Source organism: Phocoena sinus, chromosome 21 (assembly GCF_008692025.1).
Source record: "Phocoena sinus isolate mPhoSin1 chromosome 21, mPhoSin1.pri, whole genome shotgun sequence".
In the NCBI taxonomy this organism is placed as follows: domain Eukaryota; kingdom Metazoa; phylum Chordata; class Mammalia; order Artiodactyla; family Phocoenidae; genus Phocoena; species Phocoena sinus.
This window is the reverse complement of record NC_045783.1, coordinates 25,495,390-25,517,057: the sequence shown is the minus strand read 5'-3', so window position 1 is coordinate 25,517,057 and position 21,668 is coordinate 25,495,390. Positions and strand designations below refer to the sequence as shown.

The 21,668-nt window shown below is 38.7% G+C and overlaps 1 protein-coding gene and 1 pseudogene across 2 annotated transcripts in view; one reads left to right on the top strand and one right to left on the bottom strand.

The window, feature by feature from the left end:
• Window positions 1-21,668, bottom strand: part of NRG1 (neuregulin 1) — a 1,032,964-nt gene that overhangs the window by 331,618 nt on the left and 679,678 nt on the right. The window lies entirely within an intron of this gene.
• Window positions 6,179-21,668, top strand: part of LOC116746873 — a 47,874-nt pseudogene continuing 32,384 nt past the window's right edge.

Here is a 21,668-nt window from a genome sequence, read left to right as displayed (position 1 = left end):
AATAATAAATGATGCCCAGGTTGTCATGGGATTCAGGAGAGAGAAAAGAGGGGGATTATTTATGCACCTGAAGGTTTTAGAGATTTGGCCTCAGCTCAGCTTGGATCCAGAGGGACTGCGAGGTAAGGCGTGGTCTGTTCTTATTGGCGGAAGTCCTAAGATGTTCTAACAGGCTCCCGGGCATCACTGCTTTGAGGGGCGCAGAGCGGCTGAATTAGTTTCAGGACCTCTGGAAGTGCTGTCACTGTTGGCTCAGTCCTTTGTTTGTCTGCATTAGGGTTAGAGCTGAAATGTCAGGAAAAACACAAGATCCCTCTGTTCCGCTCAAAGCTGACTCAACTGGTTCAGACCACCTCCATTCAAAAGGAGAGTAAGGCGTTCGTCCTCCTCGGCTTGTTAAGGCAATAAATCTCCCTAGCATATGTTTTCCTGTTTCTTGCCATTCTAAATACCTATTTCTCAGAACAGTTTGTAAAAGTTTTGGATTGTCTCTAACTTGGGCTGTCCTTCCAGTTTGCGAAGCAGAAGGATTGGGTTGAAGGTTTTCACAGGCAATGTGAGTCATAACAGAGTTGCCTGAAAACAAATGCCTTCCTACCTCACCTCTGACAGATACAGAAAGGGATGTTTCAGAAGACTCTCTTGGCAGGATATATTTTTTTTAATTTTTAAATTTTTAATTTTTTTCAAAAGAAATCATCTTTTTTTAAAAATTTAACATCTTTATTGGAGTATAATTGCTTTACAGGATATTTTATTTCTGAAACCACCTCAATCTGATTTTGCTTCTTTTGGTAGCAGTTTCCTCTCTTCTCAAAGTATTGATTTTTAACCTAGATTTCACTTTAAGCCATTTTTCAGAATCTGAGGATCACTGAATGCTCGAGTTCCACAAAATCCCTGCATTCAAACAGAACTGTATACAGAAGCCCGAGATGTAGGCCACGTTAAGTGTTAAGGTACTTTGGTTGAATCCAGGTAAGTTGTCCAGAGAATCTAATCCAAACCTGGCCTCTGGAGGACTTCCTAAGGAACTTCTAGGGCTTCGTAGGACACAGTGTGAAAACCAGTGATCTTGTCTAGGTTCTCCATTTTAGTGATGAGGTACCTAAACTTGGTGGGTTTTATTCCATGGTCACATGTTAAACGAGTGGCAGGTTGAAATTAGAAACTAAGGCTTTTACTTCTTTTTAGGCCTTTCCACAACACAGCACAGCAATGTCGTGAATAGGCAAGGTATGTTTACAGATCTAAGGTTGTCTGTGTTAAGAGAATTATTTTGGTAAAAAACGAAAAACAGGGCTTCCCTGGTGGCGCAGTGGTTGAGAGTCTGCCTGCCGATGCAGGGGACGCGGGTTTGTGCCCCGGTCCGGGAGGATCCCACGTGCCGCGGAGCGGCTGGGCCCGTGAGCCGTGGAAAAAAAAAAAAAAAAAAGAAAGAACAACAGCACTTCTTGCTGTCTTGGATCAAACTATGGGAAAACATCCCACCTAAGCAGAAATCACCCTGCACACCTTGATCACCTGTGTACAGGTAAAGAAAGGTGTCCTGCTCCCTGGGAGTCACTGAAGCCTTTAGCTGGGACAGGGACTGACAATGGTAGGTCCTGGCACATGGTCGGCCCTCTCCTCCCTTTCTGGTGTCCTTCTCCACAAACTCTCTGAAGACACTTTTGTCTGTTTTCCCACATGACAGTCAGTTTATTTGCCCAACTAATCCTTGCAAATGGAATAACACGGAATAAGGTTGTAAAGGGTTACTCTTCAGGGAACATATTTTCTAATCATTCTTAAATTAAGAGTATTTTAAGGGCCAGGGTTTCAGACACTATGGAAGGAAATGGGAGTGATCAATTTAAAGCAGCATTTATTATTTCCTTTAAATGAGATAATCATATTCAATGTCAGAAACTTGGAAAACACAGAAAAACAAAAATTACCACATTCACCAATCCAAAATAATTCCTGTTAACATTTGATTTCTTCCCTTTCATTATTGCAATGTACCTACATACACATTCTTTTTCTTTACAAAGAGGGTCCCCTCCTGGATGTAATGCCTTGTAACTTTTTAAAAACAATTTTTAAACTTTAGAATAGTTTTGGATATACAAAAAAATTGTGATGGTAGTAGAAAGAATTCCCATATACCCGAAACCCATTTTTCCTTCTTATTAATATCTCGCATTTGTATAGTATATTTGTCACAATTAATGAACCAAGTTTGACACATTATCATTAACTAAAGTCTATAATTCATTCAGCTTCCTTTGGTTTTTACTACTTTAGTTTTCCTGTTCCAGCTTAAAAACATGTTACAAACCTAAGAAAACACGATAACTAAATGCAATTCCAGGATCCCATCCAAAATACCACATTACATTTAGTCATCCTGTTTCCTTAGGCTTGTAACATGCTTTTAAGAGTCATATATTGTGAACGATTACCCAGGTAAATAAACAGTCTTTGAAAGCACGGTTTGTGATGAATGCAGTATTTCACTGAGGAACACTATCATAGATCATTTAACCACTTACTTTCCAGCATTTAGGTTGTTTAAAAGTTTTTACTATTAGAAATGTTTAAAGAGGTACCATTATACTTACACACTCATGCTTAACACTTAGGGTATATTCTTAGAATTGGATGGCTAGGTCAAAGGACGCTCACGTGCTTAAGGCTTTGGACACACAGTAAGAGAGAGTGTGTCACGGACATGCAGCATGAGGACTCCGAGGGGAACGCGGGCTCCGTCCAGACACAGGGTGTAGCTCTGGGCAAGTGACTTAACCAGTCTGAGTGTAACTGCCTCATGTTTAAGATAGAGTAATAATAATAATGATAGCAACAACAACAGTATCTATTTCAGAGGGTCTTTGTGAGGATTAAGCCTGTGTGTATTAATCAGGGTTCTCCAGGACAATAGAACCAATAGGATGTGTGTGTAAACATATTTTTAAATATCTAAACATTTAAATATATGTATTTTATGTAATATGTATTTAAATATAGAATATATATTTTAAATAAATAAATATATCTATATATATATGAAGAGATTCATTATAAGTCATTGGTTCATGTGATTATGAAGGCTGAAAAGTCCCAAGGTCTGCCATCAGCATGCTGGGGACCCAGGAGAGCAGGGGGTATAGCTCTAGTCTGAGTGCAAAGGCCTGAGAACCAAGCAAGCTGACGGTGTAAGTTCCAGTTCAAAAGCCAGCCGGCTCAAGATTCAAGAAGAGCCCATGTCTTAGTCTGAGTCCGAAAGCTGGAAAGGATGGATGTCCCAGCCGAAAGCCATCAGGCAGTGGGAGTTCCCTCCCACACAGCCTTTTTGTTCTATTTAAGTCTTCAATCGATTAGATGAGACCCACCCACATTGGGGAGGACAGTCTGCTTTACTCAATCCACCCATTCAAATGTTAATCTCATCCAAAGTCACCCTCACAGATACACCAGAATAATGTTTGTCCAAACGTCTGGGCACCCTGTGGCCCAGTCAAGTTGACACATAAAATTAACCATTACAGTATGTAAATAGCTTAGCATTTAGTAACTACCTGCTCACAATTCCCTAGTAAAGATCAACTATAGAGGCACACAATACATTGAGCCTTCCCTGAGTTACTGATAAAGAACATTCCTTTCTTTTATTTTAGAACTTACACTCCTTGGATACAAAAGTGGAATGAATCGAGGTACACAGCCCCAGCCTCCGAACTATGCAGAATAAGCTTTCGATACTCCAACAGTGGATTCTGGAGCACTATGAAACCTGGTACAAACATGATTTCTTTTTCTACCTCATAAAGGTCCACCCTACAATGACTTCTCTCTACTTTATGTCCCACGTTGTTAAGCTTCCATAACTAAAGAAAAGCCCAGATGGGAGTTACAGGCCCTGGGTTCTCATTCCTTCTGTGGCTTTGAATAGGTATGAACATGTGGGTAAGCCACTCGTTTTCTCAGGGTCTCAGATTCCTCATCTATAAATAGAAAGTGTAGACCACGATCACTCTAGCTTGTTCACGTGTACATTTCCATGACTCTGTGCAAATATACAGATTTCCTTGAATACGCCCACAACCAGAGAATAAGCAGACTGTGGAAGGCTGGTGTCCCATTACAAAGCAGATCCCTCAGCCCTATAGCAATTGGGTGGGCAGATGGGGTAATCAGCTGGTTGATTCAAAGTCCCAAAGTACTGAAATTCTCCCTTGAAGGCAATACACTCTGGAGTGAAGAACAGTGGACGAGAAGACCTGTGATGATGTGCTGAACATGGAATTCCTCAGGCAAGGGTCATGCATGTTTCTAAGAATTTTGAATGCCTGTGTTACTAAATTGTTCTCCAGAAAGTCTATAAAAGGTATACTCAGGAGGGCTTCCCTGGTGGCGCAGTGGTTGAGAGTCCGCCTGCCGATGCAGGGGACGCGGGTTCGCGCCCCGGTCTGGGAAGATCCCACATGCCGCGGAGCGGCTGGGCCCGTGAGCCATGGCCGCTGAGCCCGTGCGTCCGGAGCCTGTGCTCCGCAACGGGAAGAGGCCACAACAGTGAGAGGCCCGCCTACAACAACAACAACAACAACAACAAAAAAAAGTATACTCAGGAAATAATATTCTTGAAAAGCTGCTCTCCTCAGGATGGGAACGGGAGGCATCACTGATAGCTTGGCCAACAGTCCTGTCTCCTGGATGTCTTTCCCCAGACAGAGGAAAATGAGTCCTACTGCTCTCGCCTGGGAGGGATGGTTGGAGGGCGGGGACAACCGAGCAATCATTTCAGTAAATAGTTCAAAGCTCCTCAGAGACAAGGGTTCAGGGGGGAAGGCTTGAGGAGCCCGCAGAGCTAGCGGTGGTCCATGGTGCTGGTGAGACCCGGATGAAAGGAGCATGGAAGGGCCCCACCCCCTGGGAGACATCCGTCAACGATTTTATTGGGCATTTCCATCACCCTTGCAATTTGCTCTCATTACTTAGTTAATCCTCACTGAGTGCTTTCCTGTGAAGAGAGTCAATGTCATCACCCGGTTTGCACAAGAAGAAAACAGAGACAGAGGGAAGTTGGCTATAAAGCCCACCTCTTAGGAAAAAGCTAAGGGGGAAGGACGTGAAACAGGGAGTTACCTGTGACCCGCTCTGTCTGCCTCCCCTTTGCGTTCTGGGAGACAGCTCAAGTGCTCAGACTGCTCTAAAGAAACAGCCTTCCACTCAGGGACTTTATGCTTTCTTAGTATGAATTAAGGATTAACAGCCCTATTTTTCCAGGAAGCTTAACTGAATCTCCTTCCCATCTTAGAGACCCTTTCCCCTTTCCCCATCCCCCATACACACACTTTCCCGAGGCTTTGGAGAAATTCCCCTCCTGCACAGACCACAGAAGCTAATTTAAGGTAATGAGCTCAGCAGGGATCTAAGTGCTTTCTCTCAGCCCTTCTTCAAGCAGCCACAGAGCTTCAGGGTGTCAACTAACAGCTCAGGGATGTTAAGGGTGACGACTTCCATTCGGAACCAGTCAACCTGGCTCTGTCTCACAGTTGTAAACTGTTCCTGAACCTCTGGACCGGACTCCACATCCCAGCCAGCTGGCTCACACTTCCCGATCACTGGGCTTGAAAGGAATGAGGCAAAGATGGTGAATGGTTCAGCACAAGGTCATCGTCAATGAGTTCAGTGAGAAACAGCCATCACCTTGCGAATGAGTCAGGGGTAGCATCATTTTTCTATCAATAAGAGAACACGTCATTACCTTCTCTTAATAAGAGTCCTCCATTGCCCCTGGCCACCCCAAGTATTTTCAGTGACCTCCAAGTAACATCATCTCACAAATGACCTAAGTCCATGATGAGTTATGGCGGAACACCTCTGGGCTTCAGAGTCTAAGGAGCATTCACTGAGTTCCAATAAACATTTTGCTTTCAGGCACACAAAGGAAATGCACCAGGACGACTCCTTGTACTAAAATGAAGCATTTGAACGAGGTGATTCCTTTGATTCATCCATCCATCCTCACGCATTCTGCAAGACAGTTTTATCAGCTAGACTTCTCCTAGCAATGCGCTGAGACCCTTACGGTCAGATTCTTCTTCTTGGGGCTACTGGAATATTTTGATGAAAAAAACGTCTCATAGTGTTTCCAATTCCCCCATGATCAGAATTTAGAGGAACATACCTCATGGTTGTCACCAAGGCGGGAAGTAAGCACGCTCACCACTTCTCCCCTTGCCCTACACTTCGGACAAGGCTGCAGCTGGAGATATGGTTGGAGGTATGTTAGAAGGGATAGGGAGAGAGGAGACAAAGAAGAGACTGGGTACATCAGCCTCCATCCTGAGGGCTAAACAAAATTAGGGTGACTGCATGAGAACACGGGGCAGGGCTAGTTCTTCCTCTGTGTTTAGCCTTCAGCTCCGCTGATGATACACATCCCTCTTACTCGAAGGGTAAGATTTTGGAATTAATTATTGACTCACCTAATAGATCCTTTATGCTAAAGGACTAATGAATTCTAGCCTGTACTTTTCAGAATGAATTCAGCAGATAAGATTAAGACCCATCCAGCTTAACAATGAACATGGATATATAGTTGGCAAGAAAAAGAGTTAGTGTCTTCTTTGGAATCTTTGGTTTGCCTCTCAGAATATCCGTAACGCTAATATTTGTACATTAATTTTATGGCTTACAAAGCATCTTCCTATATATTACCTCTGTTAACAGTTTTAAGCATCCCTGTGAAATAGGTAGAGGGGATATACGGTCCTCACATTACAGATGGGGAAGCAGAGATACCATGCAGTTACTCACCTGAGCTCATGCCCAAGGTGATGGGACTCCAAGACTAAGGACAAATCCCACATCCTTCCCTTTACATCACGGCACCTATGGATTTCAATTTTTGAATTTACACTGAACTCCATTTCTCTCCATGAATTCCCGTTACCGAATTCAGTTTTAAGATTGCTGTTCACCCCCTGCCACAACGATCTGAGCCTGTTCATTTGCTGCTAGAATTACTTCCAAAAATGGTTAACCAATTTCACAGTCAAGAAGTGTATTAAACACAAATACTTATTACCAGCAAGGAGGCCTTAAAGGAAGTGCCAAGAAGAAAGATAAGACTTGTGTGTGAGTATGCTTAATAGTAAAACATAAATAAAATTGTAGGAAACATCAAAATTAGGCTCCTCTATACCTACTACGTATCCACTTGTTTTGTATTATGAAATCCGACTAAATCTGTATAAAATAATCCATTAAATAAATATATAAAATGGTGCACACAACCCAGATAATAGGTGATGACGTATATTAGGATTTATGCAATGCTGTCACATACCATATAATAGCTAATTTTTAGTGAGCATTTATTATGTGCCGGGAACCTAAGTGCTTTACAGTATTAAATCATTTTAACCCTCACAACAACTTTTGAGTAAGATCCTATAATTATCCCCATTTTACAGACGATGAAACAGAGGCATAGGCGTGTTTAATCTCTTGCCCAAACCGCACAGTTCAAATCTACCCAGTCTGGCTCCTGAGCCTGTGCTCTTAAACATACAATATGCATTATCCCATTTAATTCTTGCGCCAACCGTAGGAGAGAAGCATTATTATGTCCTTAATTTTGTAACTAAGGGCACTGACGTTTAGAGGATTGGGGTTCCTGACCAAGAACGAACACAGAGCCAGTAAGCTGAGGAGCTGGAATCCAGGGTAGCCTTCTTTAAATCCTACAATTCAGGGCAGAGCATCTCAACCCAAAGACATAAGGCCCAATTGCCCTGGCTGCAGAAGGGCTATTTTATGATTACCTGAAATAGCTTATTCTCTATATGTCTCTTCCTTAACTCTAGACAATGACAAATTCACATTGTACCTATTACCTTTCAGATTATTCTTAGGAAGAATTCGTGAGGGTATTCCTCCCACTCAGAAATCAGATTCTCACATGAAAGTACATTTTAAAAAGCCTACTAATGAAATGAGAACTATAAAATGTTTAACCTAAATGCCAGTAAATTGAAACTCACATCCAGCAAATATAATCAAGAGGGCATTATGCAGATTAATATGTGATACTCATCACCGTAAAGTGAGATTAGAAAATTGTATAGTAATAGCTTCATAAATTATTGCCCACACAGGCAATAATTACATGGGGTACGTGGCATTACAAGCTATCGTTTTTGTCTTTACGTGAAGCTAAGTGCGAGCTTTGAGGAAGTAACTGGCTGCCGGGTGAAAAAGATGAAAGAAAATCCAGCATTTGTGTTAAAATAACCCTAAAAAGGACATGTGTTGTACACCCACCAGAGCAGCCAAATACTCAACTACCTACATACTAGACACAAAATCATTGCACAACCTTTAGGGGCCTTCTTCTGCCTGCACTTTTGTACTTTTTGAATTGTGTACCATGGAAAGACAAAACAAATTAAAAAAAAAAATCAAAGTCCCCCCTCATCATAATCCCCAAAGCTCCCTTCCCCCTTTCCTTAATGAACTCTAACTCTCTGAGATGTTGATCTGATTAAAATAATTTCCAGATCTGTGTAAATTATCCAACAACACAGAAGTGTTGTGGGTGGGTATGATCTATATCTCAGAAAAAAATCTGAAGTCTGTGGAATGTGAGAGTCTAAAAGAATTTTTGAGCCGGGAGTGATTCAAATACTCTATTCAAGATGAAGCTCTCCTTATCAGAGTCAGACAGACCTGGAGGTGAAACCTAGTTCTTACAAGTTTCTTAAGTTTTCTGAGACATGAGTTTGTTTGGAAGAGCAGGGATTGTAATTGCTACCTGGCGGGATTGTAAGGGGGAGTAAATGATGAGATGGATACAAAACACTTCGCACGGTGCCTCGTACATGGTAGATGTTCAGTGCTTACTTGTCTCCTTTCCTTCTATGCCATTACTCTCCTCAAGACTAAGGAGAAGTAATGTAAGTAGCATCAGTAGTGTAAGGATATGCAGACGCGTGCTTTCCCTTAATTTTTGTGAATGGCGTTGCAAGAGATTGACAGTTGATGGGAGGGACTGACCTTTTAGACAGGCAAAGGACCACGAACGACAGGGCCACAGTGTTCCCCTGTTAGTTTAGTTCAACATATTTTATTGAGTGCCCATAGTATGCTAAGCATTGTAAGACATAAGGGTGTAGCCGTGGACAGAACATATGAACATTTTTGCCCTCGTGAAGCTTATACTCTAGTGGAGGGAAACTGATAAGAAATAAAATAGATGAGTCGGATGTAGCACTGTACTATTGATAAGTGCCGAAGAGAACACTATAAAGCAGTGAAGGAGCATAAGGTATTCCAGAGAGTATGAAGAGTATTGCAGTTTTAAACGAGGTGGTCAGCTAAGGCCTCACCGATAGGGAGATGTTTAGCAAAGACCTGAGGGAAGTAAGGGAAATGAGCCATTGCATTTGACCTTGGAAGGGCAACGTTTTCATGATTCCTCAGTAATTCTTTGAATCATCTTTGCAGTACAGACACACAAAGATACTAACCACAAGCTCCTGATTTCACATCATGTGGTGATTTAGTCAGACGTGAGCACTGGAATGCAATGTCTCAAAAATTCCAATTTAACATGTTCCATGGCTCCAAACACATGTGTCAAAGGCCTCAATATGTCTGTTCTTCTCATCTCCATCGGCTTGGAGTTTCACCAGGGGTAGCCTAAACAGTATCACTGTTCTTGGAATTCTCCCAAGCTCCTAAGTTCAAGCCTGAAACTTGTTTTGTTATAGACCCCTTAAATCACTGGTGGCGGGGGGGAGAATCCCTGCAGTACTGTGAGAAAACTCTTCGGTATCCAAGAGGATATTACAGTCATCAGTAATACGTTCACGAGAGTTAGTCAACCTTAGTTTCAACACTTGTTGTGATGGCGTGATTGCTGCTTTTTTTGTTTGTTTAAGATTTTTTTTGACATAGACCGTTTTTTAAAAGTCTTTATTGAATTTGTTACAATATTGCTTCTGTTTTATGTTTTAGTTTTTTGGCCCCGAGGCATGTGGGATCTTAGCTCTCTGGCCAGGGATCGAACCCTCACCCCCTGCATTGGAAGGCAAAGGCTTAACCACTGGACCACCAGGGAAGTCCTGAGATTGCTGCTTCTGATGGCAGCTCATTCTGTTCTCTGACTGCTTTCATTATAAGAAATAATCACCTTTTTGAATAAAAGTCTGACTTACTCTACCTTTAAAATTTTACTCTTCTAGGTAATTAATGAATAGTTAAACATACAATATTTTTCATGTTGAATGTCCTCTATGTTGAGGGTTGAGGGCATATTTTGTTAAGTTTAAGGTGATTAATTATGGATAAGACTGAGATCCTGGCCTCGACAAGCTTGCACTCCATTCACACATCAGGAACATGTGTCTACCTCTTCGTCTACATAATTGTTCATAAAATACTGAAGACAATGACCATGCTTCTTCCAAGTCTTCTCTCTTTTTTTTTTCTTTTTGCCATAAATATCTCCAGAGTCCTCAACCTTTCCGATTATCAACATTATACTTATATAGAGGAAACTCCCAAAGAATAGACAACATGATATGCAAGAAATCAGAATTCAGAAATGATTCTCTTGACATTATTAACTTGCCACTGATCTATTATGCTTTCTATATAGACATTTGAAGCAATGCTACAAATTTATACTAAAACTAATATCCAGCATTTCGTTTTTCACAGAATGGCACTTTGAGTATTTATGCCCTTTAATAAGAATATGCCAGAGAGGCTGGCATTGGTACTTACACACAGTTTATAGTGGTGCACTTCTATAAAACCCACACACATAATTGGAGTGTGTTAATGTGGCAGCAGGGAGGTGATGTGAGGAGGAGAAAAGAAGGCTTTCTACAAAGTAAAGTCTGCAATATACTTGAATGTACTTAACTTACAGAATGAATAGCTATTCTCTTTCCAAACCTTGTAATTCCAAATGCACAAGAGATGGAAAATGTAACTCTTCTGGAAATGATATGAAGAATACTGACTTATAGCTTATAGTACCTGATGCCCAGTTATAAAATGAATTGCAGGAGAGGAAAACCTCTACAAAATCTTGTGACTTTTTTTGTCTTTTAATTGGCTCCAAAAACACTTTTAGAAATCACTTTGGAACAAAGATCAAAATAACAGATTATCAGTTAAATAGTGGAGAATTTTAACTATTTGTCCCAGAAATGACAAACAAGAGGTTCTAATTACATTTTTAGGGACACATTTAATTTATTTATTAACTTATTATTGAGATGTAATTTACATATAACTTTGTGTAAGTTTAAGGTGTACAATATGTTGGTTTGAAAAAGACATAATTAGCCTTTATAGTAACTTTATATCAGAGGTTTTAAACTCCTTTATATTTTCTCATTACACCCCCCCCCCCAATATGTTTCTTCACATGCAAATACATCTCCTACAATACACAATAATATACAAACAATCAGGGCAAGATATATAAGATTTGTCCGTTTCTGTTATTGTTTTAGATTTCTGGCTTTACCTTCTTGAAGTCTCACTTCAGTCCACAAAAACAGCCAATAAGAACTACACCGCTTTACTTTTGTACATTTGTATTTTAGTAAGTGAAGACAGAAATAAAAAAGATTTCTAGCAACATAGAAAAAGCATTTCTACTATAATGCAATACATGTAACTCAAAAAACCTCCTTTTCTGCAAAATCACACAAAACCTCCTTTTCTGCAAAATCACACACAAAATCACTAAAGACAGAACCTATGAGAAAAATCACAGCAAGCATAGATCACTTCAAACCTATGGAAATTTATAACCAGAGTACAAACGAAAAACAATTGGTAGCCAGGGAGATAATGTGGACTGCCCAGGCAAGCAGCTCAGCATGGCTGGCGGCAGCCACAGCGGATGCTATTTAAAAAATAGTACAGTGGAAATGCAGGTTACATGTAAAATAAAGCAGCACTAGTGGGTGCAGAGATAAGGGGTAGAAATGGAGTTTTCAGCCAGTGGGCCTGCTATCAAGGTGGGCACAGGAGGAAGTGAAATCTGCTAAACCTTCTGTACACTACAAACTGTACAAGGCTGAGCTGCAGTGCTCTGTAGAGAAGGCATTGAATGGAGAAACTTTTTATTTCTTTTTTTTGCTAAAGATTATAATTCTACTCTAGTAATCTGGCTTCTCTTGCCAAGAACAATCTATAAATAAACCAAAGGAAACTCTGTAGTTTACCTGTTTACCAATCCCATACCAACTAATTCTCACTGCAGAATCAGGTATTTGTGTGTTATGGCAGAATAAAATACATTAAAGAAACCAAACTTTATAGAAAAAAATTTTAAATGAAGGGACAATGATAAAGGTAAAAACAACATGACGAGTATGGAATTTGTAAGGCACTTGTCTTTAGTAAATTCATGCTTTTATTTCTAAACATATTTATATAAATGACACTTCAGTTGAACACATCAAAATAATAGTATTAAGGCCAATACCAAGAAAAAATATGAACTTGTTTTCACTGCAACTCAGAAAGAACATAAAGAAACTGCAATAGACATTACCACTGAGGTGAATGCCAGCCAGGGAGAGGAAGATGTATCTTAGGACCAGAATGCACTTGCTAACCAGTGGGTCATCCACTGATTTTAATAATGTTGGAAAGTGACTGGTCCAAGGGGGAAGGGGGGAGGGTGGGAGGAATTGGGACATTGGGATTGATTTATATACACTATTGGTACTATGTATAAAATAGATAACTAATGAGAACCTACTGTATAGCACAGGGAACTCTACTCAGTGCTCTATGGTGACCTAAATGGGAAGGAAATCCAAAACAGAGGGGATATATGTATACGTATAGCTGATTCATTTTGTTAGTAGAAACTAACACAACGTTGTAAAGCAATTATACTCCAATAAAAATGAATGTAAAAAAAGAAAAAAGAAAAAAATGTTGGAAACTAATATAGTAGTAATATATACTATATACTGATATAGTAATATATTGATAGTAAACTAATATAGTTTCTAGAACAAAGAGTCAGAGGCTCCAAAACAAGATGGTACCAGTGTCCACAGAAACAAGTAGAGGAAAATGTCCTCCCATAGGCTGGTATTGGCTACACCTTACACATTAAATTATGACTTAAAAAAAAATAAGTTAAATTGGACCCAGCCATATGCTGTCTATAAGAGGCTTGCTTTAGATTCAAGGACACAATACACAAAATAAAAGGATGGGAAAAAATATACAGGGCAAACAGTAACCCAAGGAAAGCTGAAGGGGCTATGCCAATACCACAAATACACTTTAAGACAAAAATCATTACTAAAGATAAGAATATTTTTTAATGAAAAAACGATAAAACCATCTGCAATTATAAACATATACGCATCTAACAAAGAACTGAAAAATGCATGAAGCAAAAACAGACAAATCGAAGAGTGAAATAGACAAACCAGGCAGAAGATGTCAAGGAAATAGAAGATCTGAACAACACTATAAACCAGATAGACTAACAGACATCAACAGAACACTCTACCTGACAACCATAGAATACACATTCTTCTCAAGCACACATAGAACATTATCTAGGGTAGACCATACGTTAGTCCATAAGATAAGCCTCGGTAAATTTAAGAGGGCTGAAATCACACACAGTATTTTTCTGGCCACAACAGAATAAAATTAGAAAATAATAACAGAATGAAATTTGGAAATTTTATAAATAGGTAGGAATTAAACACACACCTAAATAACCAATATGGCAAAAAAGAAATTTGAAGGGAAATTAGAAAATACTTTGAAATTAATAAAAGTGAAAACACAGTAAACCAAAACTTATGGGATACAGTCAACCTTAGAGGAAATCTCAAGCTATAAGCACCTTTATTAATAAGAAAGGAATGTCTCAAATTAATAAGTTATTCTTTCACTTTAAGAAACTAAAAAAGAAGTACAAAATTCAAACAAGTGGAAAGATAGGAAATCACAAATATTCGAGCAGAAATAAATTAAACAGATACAGAAAAATAATAGAGAAAACCAACCAAACCAAAGATTGGTTCATTGAAAAGATCAACCTTTAGCTATACTGACCGAAAAAATAAAAGAGAAGACTCAGATTATAAAATCAAGAATGAAAGAGGGAACATTACTACCAATCTTACAGAGAAAAAAAAAGGCAGGGGGTGGGAGATTATAAGGCAGTACTCCGAAAATTGCATATCAACAAAATAGACAACCTAGATGAAATGAATAAATTCCTAGAAAGACACAAACCAGTGAAACTAACCCTAGAAGAAAAAGAAAAACTGAATATACCTACAAGTAAAGACAGTAAATTAATCATCAGAAAACTTTTCACGAAGAAGCCCAGTCCCACATGGCTTCATTGGTGAATTCTACCCAACCTTTAAAGTGGAATTAATATAAATTCTTCCCAAAAAGAGAAGAAGAGGAAACACTTCCCAACTCAATGAGGTCAGTATTACACTGGTACCAAAACCAGACAAAGACATCAGAAGAAAGAAAACTACCGAATAATATCCCTTTTGAAATAGATGCAGAAATTTTCAGTTAAAATACTAGCAAACCAAATCCAGCAAAACAGAAAAAGGATTATACACCATGATCAAGTGAGATTTATCCCAAGAATACAAGATTGGTTCAGCACACAAAGTCACCATATTAATACATAATACACCATATTGATGTAATACACCATATTAATAAAATTAAAGCCACAAACCACATGATCATCTCACTATATGCAGAGAAAGGATCTGTCAAAATCCTATATCCTTTCATAAGAAAGACACTCAACAAACTAGAAATAGAAAGGAACATCCACAACCGGATAAAGAGCGTTTACCAAAAAAATCTACAGCTAATACTTAATAGCAAAAGACTGAAAGCTATCTCCCTAAAATCAGAAATAAGACAAGGGTCTCTGTTCTCATCACTTCTATTCAACATTGTCCTGCAGGTTCTAGCCAGGAAAATTAGACAAGAAAAAGAAACAGAATACAACATTCAGGTTGGAAGGGAAGGACTAAAATTATATCTATTCACAGATGACATGATATTGTATATAGAAAATCCTATCGAAGCCACAAAAGTACTATTAGAACTAATACTTGAGTTCAGCTAGGTTAGAGGATATAAAATCAATATGCAAAAACTAACTGTATTTCTCTACATTTGTAATGAACAATCCAACAATGAAATTAAGTAAATAATTCCATTTATGATCGCATCAAAACGAATGAAATATTTAGGAATATATTTTACAAAAGAGGTGTAAGCCTTATACACTGAACACTACAAAACACTGGTGTAAGAAATTAAAGAACACCTAAATAGACAGAAAGACATTTCATTTTCATGGATTGGTCAGTTGATTTTCAAAATGCTGCCAAAACAATAAAATGGGGAAACAATTGTCTTTTCATACATGGTACTATGTGTTTTTTTATCTTTTTGATATGACACCAAAAGTGTCACAAAAAAGATACATGTGACAAAATAGAAATAAATTAGACTTCAGCAAAAATTAAAAAGCTTTTGTCCTCAAAACATACAATCAACAAAGTAAAAGACATTCCACAGAATAAGAGAAAATGTTTACAAATCATATATCTGATAAGGTACTTGTATCCAGAAAATGTAAATAACTCACCACTCAGTAATGAAAAGACAACCCAATGTGGTGGGTTGAACTGTGTCCACCTAGAAGATGTTGAAGTACTAACCTCTGGTCCCCGATTTTATTTGTAAACAGGGTCTTTGCAGGTGTAATCAAATTAAGATGAGGTCATATTTGATTAAGGTGAGCCCTAAATCTAATAACTCGTGTCCTACAAAAAGGCCACGTTCAAGCCACACACATACATTCAAAGAGGGAGGGAAGGAGGGGGGGGAGAGAGAGAGAGAGAGAGAGAGAGAGAGAGAGAGAGAGAGAGAGAGAGAGAGAGAGAGAAGGGCCATGTGATAAAAGAAGCAGAAATTTGAGTGATGCAGCTGCACGCCAAAGAACACGGAGGATTGATGGCAATCACTAGAAGCAAGGAAAGAGGAAAGGAAGGATTCTTCCCCAGGGCCTTCAGATGGACCATGGTCCTGCCAGAATTATGATTTTGGACTTCTACTCTCCAGAACTGTGAGAGAAAGAATACATTTCTGTTGTATTAAGTCAGCCAGTTAGTGGTAATTTGTTGTGGCAGCCCCAAGAAGCTAATACAGATTCTGACACTGGGAAGTGAGAATACTCTACCAAGTACCTAAAAATGTGCAAGTGGCTTTGGAAGTGGGTAATAGGTAGAGGCTGGAAGAGTTTTGAAGTGCATTATAGAAAAAGCCTGATTGACTTGAAGAAACGGTTGGTAGAAATATGGACGTCAACGATGATTCTGGTAAAGGTTCAGAAAAAAGTGAGAAGGACTACAGCTTCCATTGTCTTAGAGAATATATATATCACCATGAACAGAAGGCTGCTAGAAATATGAATGTTCCAGGTGATTCTGGTGAGATGTCAGTCAGAAAGGAGGAAGATGTTATTGGACACCGGAGGAAAGGCATTCCTTGTAATAAAATGGCAGAGATCTTGGCAGAGTTGGGTTCTACTGTTGGGTAGAGGTAGAACTTGTAAGCAGTGAACTTGGGTATTTAGCTAAGGAGATTTCTAAGCAGTGTGGAAGGTCTGGCCTTGTTTCTCTTTGCTGCTGATAGTAAAGTCATCTATGCAAAAAAAAAAAAATTTATGTGATCTACAAAAAAGATACTAGAGCTAATGAGTGTGTTTAGCAAACTTTCAGGGTACAAGATAATCAAAAATCAAGTGGATTTTATATAATACAAATTTAAATGAATAAGTCAATACCATTTATAATAGCATCAAAAACATGTAATACTTGGGGTAACTGACAATATATGAGTAAGACATATACATGAAAATCTAAAAAAAATACTGTTGAAAGAAGTTTTAAAAAACCAACATCCATTTGGAGATAAGACTCCATATTAACTTGCTGGTTCTCCCCTACTTGATCTTTAGATTCAGCAGACTTCCAATCAAAATCCCAGCAAAGGGTTTTTTGCAGAAATTGACAAGCTGCTTCTAAATAAACATCTTCTGAAAATACTTCAGAACTAGAAGAGCCAAAACAGCTTTTAAAAAGAACAATGTTGGAGGACTTACTTTACCAGACTTCAAGATTTATTAGAAAGCTAAGGCAATCATGTCAGTGTGGTATTGGCATAAAGATAAGTAAATAGATCTGTGGAACAGAAAAGAGATACCAAAAATAGACCCACATGTAAATAGTCAATTGATTTTTTACAGATTCAAAGGCAATTCAGTGGGGAAAAGGTCATTTCACAAAAGATGCTGGAACAATTCAAGAGCCATATGTGGGAAAAAAAAAAAAGAACTTTGACCTATATCTTGTATAATATATAAAAATTAACCTAAAATGGATCACAGACATAAAAGTAAAGCCTAAAACCATAACCCATCCAGGAAATAGGAGACAATCCTTGTTATCTTGGTAAGGCAAAGTTTTCTTAGATACAATACCAAAAGCATGATCCAAAGAAAAAACTTGATAAACTTGACTTCATCAAATTTAACATTTTCTCTATAAAAAAATATTGTTAAGGAAATGAAAAAGTAAGACACAGACTAGAAAAAACATATGTAAATCACATACCTGAAGAAAAAAAAACCTTGTATCTAGAATACATGAAAAACTTTTCCAGCTCAATAATAAGAAAACAACTCAATAAATGAGCAAAATACCTGCATAGCCACTTTACCAAAGAAGATACACGTATACAAATAAGAGGTTCAACATCATGAGTCACTAGGAAATGAAAATTTAAACCACAATGAGATACTACAACACACACATTAAAATGTCAAAAATTACAAAGACTGACCACACCAGGAGTTGGCAAGGATGTGGCTTTACTGGAATTCTTGTCCACTGCTGTTGGAAATGTAAAATAACTCAATACCTTGTAAAATAGTTTGGCAATATCTTAAGACGTTACATATACAACTACCATATGACTCAATCCCAGCTCCACCACTTCCTAGTTGATCTTACACGAGTAAGCAATTGGCCTACGTTTGCTATCATTATTACTAACAATAAAATATCCTGCCCTATTCCAGAAGCTCACCCAGGCTGTGGTACCCACATAACCCAGTACAGAAGCTTATACATACAGGTGGGAAAAGGGAAGAAAGTCAGTAGTAGGAAGCATTACGATTGGAAGGGAGGACAATCATAGTTTGAAATAAATATTCCCTAAACTCTCTACTGCTGAGAGTGACAGCAATTGTACAGCCCATACTTCTTTTTTTTAAAATTTAGGTCATGGTGTTTTGTTTTGTTTTGTTCTGTTCTGTTTTGTTTTGTTTTGGCTGCACCACAAGCAGCAAGTGGGATCTTAATTCACTGACCAGGGATTGAACCCGTGCCCTCTACAGTGGAAGCGCAGAGTCTTAATCACTGGACTGCCAGGGAATTCCCTGTAGAGCCCAAACTTTATAGCCCTTCTATTCATCTCTGATTTCATACCATCTTAAACCATCTTCTTAGCCCGACAATATTTCCTCTTGTGTAAGGAGCCACTTCAGGGCTCACCCATAACAAAGCACAGCAGGGCAGAAACAACTCTCCTCATTGTTATGTCACCCAGTCAAATACGGCACTTTTGTGGGGTTATATTGGTGCCAGACGGAATGGTCTAAATCTCTCAAGCTCACATGAAGGCTAAACTGAAGTCAGATTTTGTAAAGGAGAAGGAGAAGAGCGGGGAGGAGGGAGAGAAAGAAGAGGAGAGAAGAGGGGGAGGGAGAAGAAGTAAGTTCAAAATGTTCCATTAAGCTTAGTCTCTGGGAATTGACCATAAGGTGAAGGATATGTGATCCTTGAGGATTTGGAATGTTTTCTTGGTAAATCACTCTGTGAAAACATCCCCAAATTCCAAAAGAAGGAAAAGACTGAAACAAGAGAATATTCCACAATGCCAGATCTACTTTTTAGACTGCTGTCAAGGATGAGGCAAAATCTCACGGGACCTGTAAAATGTGGTTTATGTAGAGACCTATTTTTCTCTGCCTGTCTCAAGTGACTAAAGGTTAGAGACACAGAGGACATAGATAAAACAGGGCTTAAGTGATATAAAGGAGTAAGTGGATCTGAGGACGGAGACTGCGGGAGGTGGATGACAGGAAAGAACTGCAACAAATTCAAGAATATTTGGGGAACATTCTATCCCCTGGTTTACAAACCACTTACCCAGCAACGAGGTAAGGGGCATGCTATACCTCTGTTTTCCCTGGAAGTACTGTCACCTAACAGATGTAGCTAAAAGCAGAAGCACATAGTTCATTCTAGACCATGATTAATTGATCACACTGTGTCTGACACATTGAAAGGGGTAGGAAAATAGAGGCAGGTAGAGTGCACCAGGAGCAATGAAAGGGATGTGGAAGCTTTAAGGGAGGCAGAATAAAAACTAAAGAAGGCAGACATTAGGACAAAGTAGCTGGTCGAATGGTAAAATAGTTGGATAAAGGAAATTAGGACGACATTGAAGACTGAGTGGATAACACACTACCACAAATTTCAGAGAAGAAGATGGTTTTCTCCCAGTGGGGTAGGAAATTGTGAATTTAAACAAAAGCAAATAGTCTCATACCCCATAAGAGTACAATGATATTCTGTGGACTATGGGAGAAGAAAACCATGACACATTTCAAGCATAAAGGATAAGAAAGTATAAGTATAGTTAGCTTAAAAAAAAAAAAGCAAAATACATCCTGAGCTGTAAGGTGTGTGGTCAGGGAAAATTACCATGTTTCCCAGAAATCCCTGATTCTCAGTAAAAACAATCAGTAATGAAATGGGCAGAGTGAAAGGAGAGCCTTGCTAGGCCAGTGCAAAAGGGCACCTCCCTTATAATCTCCAGACCCCTGGGGCTCTCTCTCTCTATCTCTCCACACAAGCATCATTCTGCACTTAAACCACAAGGACTTGCTGATGGACCTGTTTCCCGTAAAAGCTGATCCTTTGTTTGCTTTAATCAAAAGATTTTTACTTAAGACTCATTTTATCACTCTCAAATCACTGAAAACATGATGAGGTCAAGAACAAAATAACTGAACAACATGTAACATTAACAGGGAAAAAACTGTTATCAAATCTATATTACCAAGTAGATCCTAGGAATCCCCTCTGCTAGGGAATATCCAAAAGGAAAGAAATAACTTGAATAAAGATACAGGAATCTTTCACATAAAACAGGGCTTAATGCCTAAGGCAATTAAAAGGCTCTACTTTCGTAAATATATTGATGATGATGATTAATTGGACATATTAAAATAAATCAACATCAACAACAACTCCTTTATTTAAGTAAATAGAGGACAGAAAAATAGAGAAACGTTAGATTTGTCAAATTGGACAGAACATTCCAAAAGTACTCTACAACATGTTTGTACTCTTTTCATGTTGGTGAACTACACGTCACCATTCTTGCTTTTACGGAATGTAAGAATCTTTCAAAGTTCACATTTGCTTGTAAATGTTTCAAAAAAGGCTTTAACTAAATGAAAACTATTTAGAGTAAGAATGTGTTTCCAGTTTCAGGCTGTCAGGAGATGGGTTTACAATGACTCATAAAGTCACCATTCTGTTCTATATGGTTCCCTTGTATTCAGTACCTATTAATGCTGCAGCCTGCCAGCTTCCTAATGGCCACCACCAGCCTCCCAGCATTCCTAAATGTTATTTTAATTTTTTTTTTTTCAAATGACCATCTCACTTCCATCATTAGCATAATGTTTTACTAAAGTGGCTCTTGGCAGCCAGGGCCCAATGGCTCTCTTCTCTTTTATAGACTATGGCTGGTTTTCAAGTCTTAGTACTTCCTAATGATCTGTGACCTGTGTCTTGACATCCACATATTCTGTCCACATTTTTAAATGACTATTTTAAGTTGGCCAGATTATCCTTTGAACTTGAGAAAATTATGTCTCAAGCATCAGCAGCTGGATCTCTCCCTTTCTTCGTCATTCTGTGGGCTATTGTTTTTGTCAACTAAAATGTGCACACACACAGACACACCAAGTTAATGGACTTATTTTAACAAGGGATTTATTTTAGAGTATTAGTAAAGAGAGATAAAATGGCTTTGTGTGTGTGCTTGTGTGTAAGAAATCTGTAATACTGAAAAAAATCTAATATCCAATTTTATTTCACATATTTGACATTTTGTAATAGTTATCAGAACATCTTGGTAAGGTATTTCTTTACAATTGATTAAGGGAGTGTTAAATTCTCAGTTTCTGAAAATTCAACAAATACTTACTTAGCACCTACTAAATGCCAGTCACTTTGTGGGATGCTGGTGATACAAATGAGCACAAGATAAAAACAGGCCCTGCTCTTTAGGAGCTCCTAGTATAGGGAAGGAACTGGATAGATAAACAGGCAATGATCACAGTGCCATGACCATCAGTACCATGATGGAGGAAGTGGGCATTGTGGGAGCAGAAAGGTGGGTGCCTGATCTAAACACAGATGGTCAGAGAAGGTTCTATGGGAAAAGGACTGCCACCTAAAATGAAATCTCAAGAATAA